This window comes from Rosa rugosa, chromosome 3 (genome assembly GCF_958449725.1).
Source record: "Rosa rugosa chromosome 3, drRosRugo1.1, whole genome shotgun sequence".
NCBI lineage: Eukaryota > Viridiplantae > Streptophyta > Magnoliopsida > Rosales > Rosaceae > Rosa > Rosa rugosa.
This window is the reverse complement of record NC_084822.1, coordinates 39,475,634-39,482,861: the sequence shown is the minus strand read 5'-3', so window position 1 is coordinate 39,482,861 and position 7,228 is coordinate 39,475,634. Positions and strand designations below refer to the sequence as shown.

The following is a 7,228-nucleotide window of genomic DNA, read 5'->3' as shown; positions in this document are numbered from 1 at the left end:
AAATCAAAACGATTTCTCATTCAACTCAAGACAATATGGCCAATACATACCATTCCGCTGCTATTAGTATAATGCAATAGACATACAAGAAGTTGTGGTACCACCACAGTGGTACATAGATATAGGTACACTCATTAAACATTCAACACTCACTTATTTCTAGCAAGCCTATTAAACTATGAAACGTAAACATAGTACATACATAGACTCACTACAGACATAAAAAACATAAGTGTGATGATTGACCCAGCTACTCCCGGATCCCAAATACAAAATCCTAGAAAACCAGGGCTCATTGATTTGGTTCACAAAAAGCCCAAGTCCAAAAAGCACTCTTATCTATTTTGGACACCCAAAGCCCAATTGACTTTAGCACCCAGGTTGGATTGGGCCACCAATTAGAGTTGGGCCTTCAAAATGATCTGGGCACCCTGCACTTAGGCACCCCTTATCCCAGTCACGGCCAACACTGCTGCCGCCCCTTGCACTCTGTTATCTGCCACGCCAACCGCCGCCTGCGCTCATGCACATGTGAGCGCCAAGGCTCTCTCTTTCCTTCTTTGGGTACTGAACACATCTTGGTCGGGGGCAAAACTGCATCGCCGCCACCCAATCGTGGAGCCCATAGCCCTACGTCGCCACATCTGCAGGTAGGCCTGGCAACAGTGCGGTCACGGGCGGGTTACGGGCGGACTTAAAGGGTTGGTGGTCTTAACGGGCTCAACCTGTTAAGATAACGGGTTGAGCCCAATGGGTTCGCGGGTTACCCGTTGGAACCGGTTAAAACCGCTAAGGTATTTTTTTTTTTTTATTTATTTTTTTTTTTTTGAAATTTTTAAAATTCTTTTCTAATCAATTACCCACTAAAATCCGTTAATACTTGTTAACAATAAATTGGCCATTGAAACCCGTTAAGACCCGCTAACATAAAAATGATTTTTTTTTTTTTTGCATTTTTTTAAACTCTTTTTCACACCCATTATCTATTAAAACCCTTCTAAAAAATAAAAAAATAAAAAGTTTTTATTTTTTATTTTTTTAAAACCCTCTTCCAACCCATTACCCATTAAAACTCTTTTTCATTGTTGATTTTCATTAAATCGAACTATCAAAAGTTAATACATATTGGGCTCACAAGTCTCAAAAATTTTTTTTTTTTTTTTTTTTTTCTCTTCTAACCGGCCTCGATGAGTTCCGTCGTGCAGCCCGTTTCCGCCCGTTAACTAACGGGTTGGCAGCCCATTAACACGTTAAGTTATCGGGCGGAAATAAATGAGTTTTTAGCGAGCGGTTAACGAGTCATGGGCTGAATTGCCAGGCCTACCTGCAGGTAGGATCAAGACGTCCACAGCCTTTCTCTGGGCACGGAATCCTTGCTTGTGCCATGATTGGATCGTCTGCATCGATCTGATCATCGCCTGCAAATCTAGTCTCGCAACAGCTAGAAGCCGTCCTTTGTGCATCACCGATCTAATTAGATCCTTTAGTCGCTTCCTGCATGGCCGGACACCATCCAGGTTCTATTCTGATAGCCAATTCGAGAGGCTACCCATGACAACCCCGTTGTATGTTTCGAATTCACTTTAGTGTGTCTTTGTGGAGAGAAAAACTGAATGAAAATTCATCCAACAAAATCCACGTTGGGTTACCGCAAGAAGTCAGTGGGAGGCAGAGATAAACGGTGTGCTTGGTGTTGGCGTCGTACACCATTAATAGAGTCCCAAGCCATGGTGGCTAGGGTTTACCAGAGAGAGAGAGGCGGAGAGCCATCTAGGGTCCGTTGCTTGAATTAGACTTAGCTCTTGACAATTTACTCAATTTGGGCCCCACAAATGCCTATTTACTTCCATTAAAAGATTTGTGTGCCCACTTATCCAATTTAATTATTAAAAGACAAGTTTGCCTTTTAAATAATTAAAAAGTCATTGAAGACTTCGCGGAACTCTGGTCACCGACCTCCGGAATCCCGTGACGGCCGTCAAAATCCGATCACTGGCCGCGAGAATCTGATCACCCGTTGTCGAAGGTTTCCAAAGAGGTTCCGAAGACTTTTATTACCCCCCAATAAATTTTTATAAAGTTGATTGGGGGCAATAAAATGTTTATTGTGTATTATTGGGGGGTAATAAAGTTTATTGGGGGGCAATAAAATGTTTATTAGGTATTATTGGGGGACAATAAAAGTTTATTGGGGGGCAATAAAATAGGACGTCGGACTCTGGTCATCGAACCAGAGGTTGCTGGAAGTTTGCAAAGAGTTTGTCGGAGGCTTTTATTACCCCCCAATAAATTTTTATTAGGGGGCAATAAAAAGTTTGTTGGATGTTATTGGAGGGTAATAAAAAGTTTATTGGGGGGCAATAAAACTGGATACCGGTGGCTAGATTTCGGCCGTCGGAGATAGGATTCCTGTGACCGGTGACCGGTGATCGGAGTCCCGCCGCTGGTCACCGGATTCCTGCTGCAGACGACTGGAGTCCGGTGAAGTCTCTCTCTAAGTAACAAAGGGAGAGAGGACAAAATTGTCCCAAAAATTAATAAAAAAATAACTTAATTGGGTATTAGAGCAAAAAATATGTAATTTGTTTTATAAGTGGGCAATCTTATAAGATGTTTGGGTAAATGGGGTTAGTGTAGTTCAAATTTGAGTAAATAGACATTTCCCCTTACACTTAGACTGATTGAACAGTATCCTAGAAACTTAGGGCATGTTTACTTACTTGGAATGGGAGGGAATGATTATGGGGTAAATTTATTTTTGTGTTTACTAACACATAAAGGAATTGGAATGATTCCGGGTAAAAGTATTCCTGCGTTTACTAACACATGAAGGAATCGGAATGGGTGTAGGTCCCACCTCTTTATAAGGAATCGATTCCTAAATACTTAGGAATTTGATTCCGAAGGGGGGAGATGAGTTTAGGAATCAACTCCTCCGGAATCAATACCGATTCCTTCTTCTCCCATTCCAGTTGTCTCCGATTCATGATTATTTCCATTCCAAGTAAGTAAACGTGCCATTAGCAAAGAAGTGAAAACCAGTAAAATAAGATCACCCCCAATAAACAAATCCTAAGCCTACTAATTGATAATTTATTGATCTAACGAAACAAAAAAGAACCTTTCAAACTATTCATGTTGGATTCTTTTTCTTCTTGTTGGATCCGAATCAAAACAAAGGCCGTACGTAGCATCTTATTTTCTCGAATCAGCATCCAATTCCTCACCATCTGCCAAACGACGCCAATAAATACACAAGAATTCCAAAGAAGAAAGTGACGGCTAAACGCTTGGGACAACGACTTGCCTTGTCTCTCTCTCTCTCTCTCTCGCTCAGCTATTTCGGAGAGAGATAGAGAAAGGGAAGCAAAAAATTTCAATTCCCGTAGGAATTCTGAACCGGACGGCGGCTGCTCGAATCCGGCGAATGTGCTTCGCCGCAACGTAAAGACTACTTATGAGGGGAAGTCCAAAACATTCATAGTACTTGCTAAAAAGAGCATATAAACGTGATAATGAAATCCCAAAAGAAAAGGACGGCTATTCTAGTTGATATCTTTCTTGTCCTGCAGTTCTTGATGATCTCTCTGGTTCAAGGCGAAGTACATTTCTACGATTTTGTAGTAAGTGCTTAGTTCCATTCCTTAAACTCTCTAATTCCATGCATTGTTCTTGTATTAACTAGTTCTTTTCTTTTCTTGATTTAATTATATAGTTAAGGGAGAAAAACTTCACCAGATTATGCGAAACAAAGAGCATGTTTGTTGTAAACGACATTTTCCCAGGCCCGGAGATACGAGTTCATAAAGGGGATATGGTCTATGTAAATGTTTATAATCAAGGATATTATGGTCTCACTATTCACTGGTAATCATTTACCCATAGATAATTTAATTTCAATTCAGTACATGCACTTTAAGATGCTGTACGTTTAACACAAAAATGATCAATGTTCCAGGCATGGAATAATGCAACTAAGAAATCCATGGTCAGATGGTCCTGAGTATATCACACAGTGTCCAATCCAACCAGGGACTAATTTCACATACCAGGTCTTGTTATCTACGGAAGAAGGAACAGTATGGTGGCATGCTCATAGTGACTGGACACGAGCTAGCGTTCATGGGGCCATTGTCATCTTGCCTACTGTTGGAAGCACATATCCATTTCCTCAACCCGATGAAGATGAGGTCATTATATTATGTATGAACCATGAGATCATTTTTTTCTCCAATTTACTTATTCTTGTTACAATTTCATTATATATGACATGTTGATCCTTGCATTCAGCATCCTGGTACTTAGGAGATTTGAAAGTAAGGGTTGATGAGGCTATGAAAGAAGCCACATCTTTACCCCGTTCTGATGCATACACCATAAATGGGCAGCCGGGGGATCTTTTTCCATGCTCCAAGGGTATGCATATTTGCTAAATAAATGGACTGTTAATTGCTCTACTGTTTGGTTTGATTATTTGATAATTAATAGCTCAAATTTCAATGTTCATATTGCAGGGACAGCATATCGTCGAAAAGTGGATTATGCCAAGACCTATCTTCTTCGTATAGTCAATGCAAACATAGATTCATCCCTTTTCTTTGCAGTTTCTCAACACAACCTCACTGTTGTCGGACTAGACGGAGCCTATATCAAACCCATATACACAACCTACATAGTCATAAGCCCTGGACAAACTATGGATGTTTTACTCAAAGCAGATCAGGTTCTCGGGCGCTATTACATGGCTGGTAGACATTTCTCCAGTGATAATGCCAAAGTTTCTGAATTTGGCCATGATGTTACTGCAATCTTGGAATACAATTAATGGCAACTACACTTATCCAACATCACCTCTCTTTCCCAAAACCCTTCCTATGTACTCAGACTTTGCAGCAGCATTAAACTTCACTTACCAAATTAAAAGCTTAGCTTCCCCAGAATATCCAATAAATGTCCCACCAGACAATGACATTACTACCAGAATGTTTATAACAGCTTCCATGAATTCACTTTACTGTGAAGATTCAGGTTTCTTGAGCTGCACAGAGATACCAATCGCTACAAGCGTAAATAACATTAGCTGGGTGAACCCGAGGAATACAGATCTCTTGCAAGCTTATTACAGGTTCTCCCAAACGCTTTCCCTATATTCTCTTTGCTAGACAACTAGTGGACCCTAGAAGTAATATATCATGCTAGACAATCTCTGAATCTCTAAATAACTTTAGTTCTACAATTTAGTAATTGACAAAATTCTATCATGTGCGGTCCAATAGATTGATTCTTATAATATAGGTAGATGCATGCTTTTAGTTTATATCTTTATATATACTAATAGTTAACACTGTACCGCAAATTAATCTGGACATTCATTATTGATGATGAAGGAACATAAGTGGGGTTTACTCAACTGATTTTCCAGACCAACCGCCTACTTATTATAACTTTACAGACGAAACTTACTCGAATGATACCGTGTTAACAGTACAAGGAACAAAGGTACGTGAAGGTGTTGAGTTATAATGAGTCAGTTGAGATTGTGTTCCAAGGGACTGATGTGCAAGGAGGCTCTGTGAATCATCCACTGCATATGCATGGATATAAGTTTTATGTCGTTGGATATGGTTTCGGAAATTATGACAATGAGACCGACTCAAAAGGGTTTAATCTTGTTGATCCTCCTCAAGTCACTACATTTGGAATTCCCAAAAATGGATGGTTGGCGATCAGATTCATAGCGAATAATCCTGGTATGTATGTCTTCCTCCCAATGTTCATATTAAGAACTTAATTACATTGCCATGAATACGAACATGTGTAATTTTTTTCTTAGGTGTTTGGTTTTGGCATTGTCATATGGAGAGACACCTGACTTTGGGTATGGAAGCTGCATTCATAGTGAAGAATGGGGACACCGCTGAAACTAGCATACTCGAACCCCCAGCTTACATGCCTTCCTGTAATGTTCCATTGGCTTCTCGTTTCAAAAATTCTGATGTGTTTGTTGAAAAGAAAATAGATCAGTAGATACAAATGTAAATTCTGTATGAACATTGGGGTCTCTGTGATAGATATTAATTAAGTTTCGAAATTACACACACAAACACACACACATGTTTTTTTTTTTTTTTTAATCCAACAGCCGGGCCATTCCAGGTTGCAAATTGCAGAACTGGAAGGTATAGCTAAAGTTGACCAAGCTTCAATGGCCGAGATGCCTCACCTAAATTCATGAATTAGTCGGGTACTTGTGTAGGGTGTTTATATCGGAAGATATATAGATATATACTTGATGACTTGTGAAAACTCGCTTGACTATGCTGCAATTTCCAATGATACTTTCAAGTAGCCAAGTAGGATCTTTTAAGTCTCCTTGAACCAGAAGTTTTAATTTCCAAGATATTTTCTGTAGCAAATGGCAAGATCTTAGGATAAAGCAATGGCTGACCTTGAGAATTTGAGAACTCAAGGCGATATAGTTAAACTGACAGCCTGAGACATATGCATTTCAATACCTTGAACTATATAAAAGATTATTAATTGGACTTTAAATAAAGATTGAATAGCACATTATATGAATGTATTTCAACATCTGTCTTGCCCCTGGGAAACTAAAGAACAGAGGAAGAGATTGGAATAATCTGTTTTAATTAGATAATTGCCTTACAGTGCAATGCCTAGATTTATACAAGGACTATATTCTATCTAAGGTAAGAACTAACTGTTTGATTTACAGAATATATTGAATTGAAAGCAGATACAAGAAACTGATACTCTTGCAAGGGGGACACGGATTGGTACCATCAACAAAACCCCAAAGTTTTCTACTTTTCAGAATGGGGGTGATCTGAGCAAGCCAGAGGGGATAGTTTGTTCGGTCAAGTTTGATGGTGAGGAAGTTGGTAACAGAAGGAGTATTCTCAGTGGAGGATGAGGAGGCCATGGTACCGGGGATTGAGAAAAAAATTATAGAAAGCAGGCTCTTGATACCATAAAGAACAGAGGAAGAGATTGGAATAATCTGTTTTAATTAGATAATTGCCTTACAGTACAATGCCTAGATTTATACAAGGACTGTTGTAGGAGAATAGAATTGTGTGTTATCATTGATAATAGGAGCCCTTTAAATAGGGAGTTACAAGGTACCCAAAAAGGTAATAGAATCCGATTACAATTGAATATCTATAACACATTCCTATTACAACTCTAAACCCTAGTTTGTAGAGGC

General features: G+C 39.3%; 1 pseudogene; it reads left to right on the top strand.

The window, feature by feature from the left end:
- The first annotated feature begins 3,302 nt into the window (after positions 1 to 3,302).
- LOC133735964 (laccase-15-like) lies at positions 3,303 to 6,089 on the top strand (annotated as a pseudogene).
- Positions 6,090 to 7,228: the final 1,139 nt, after the last annotated feature.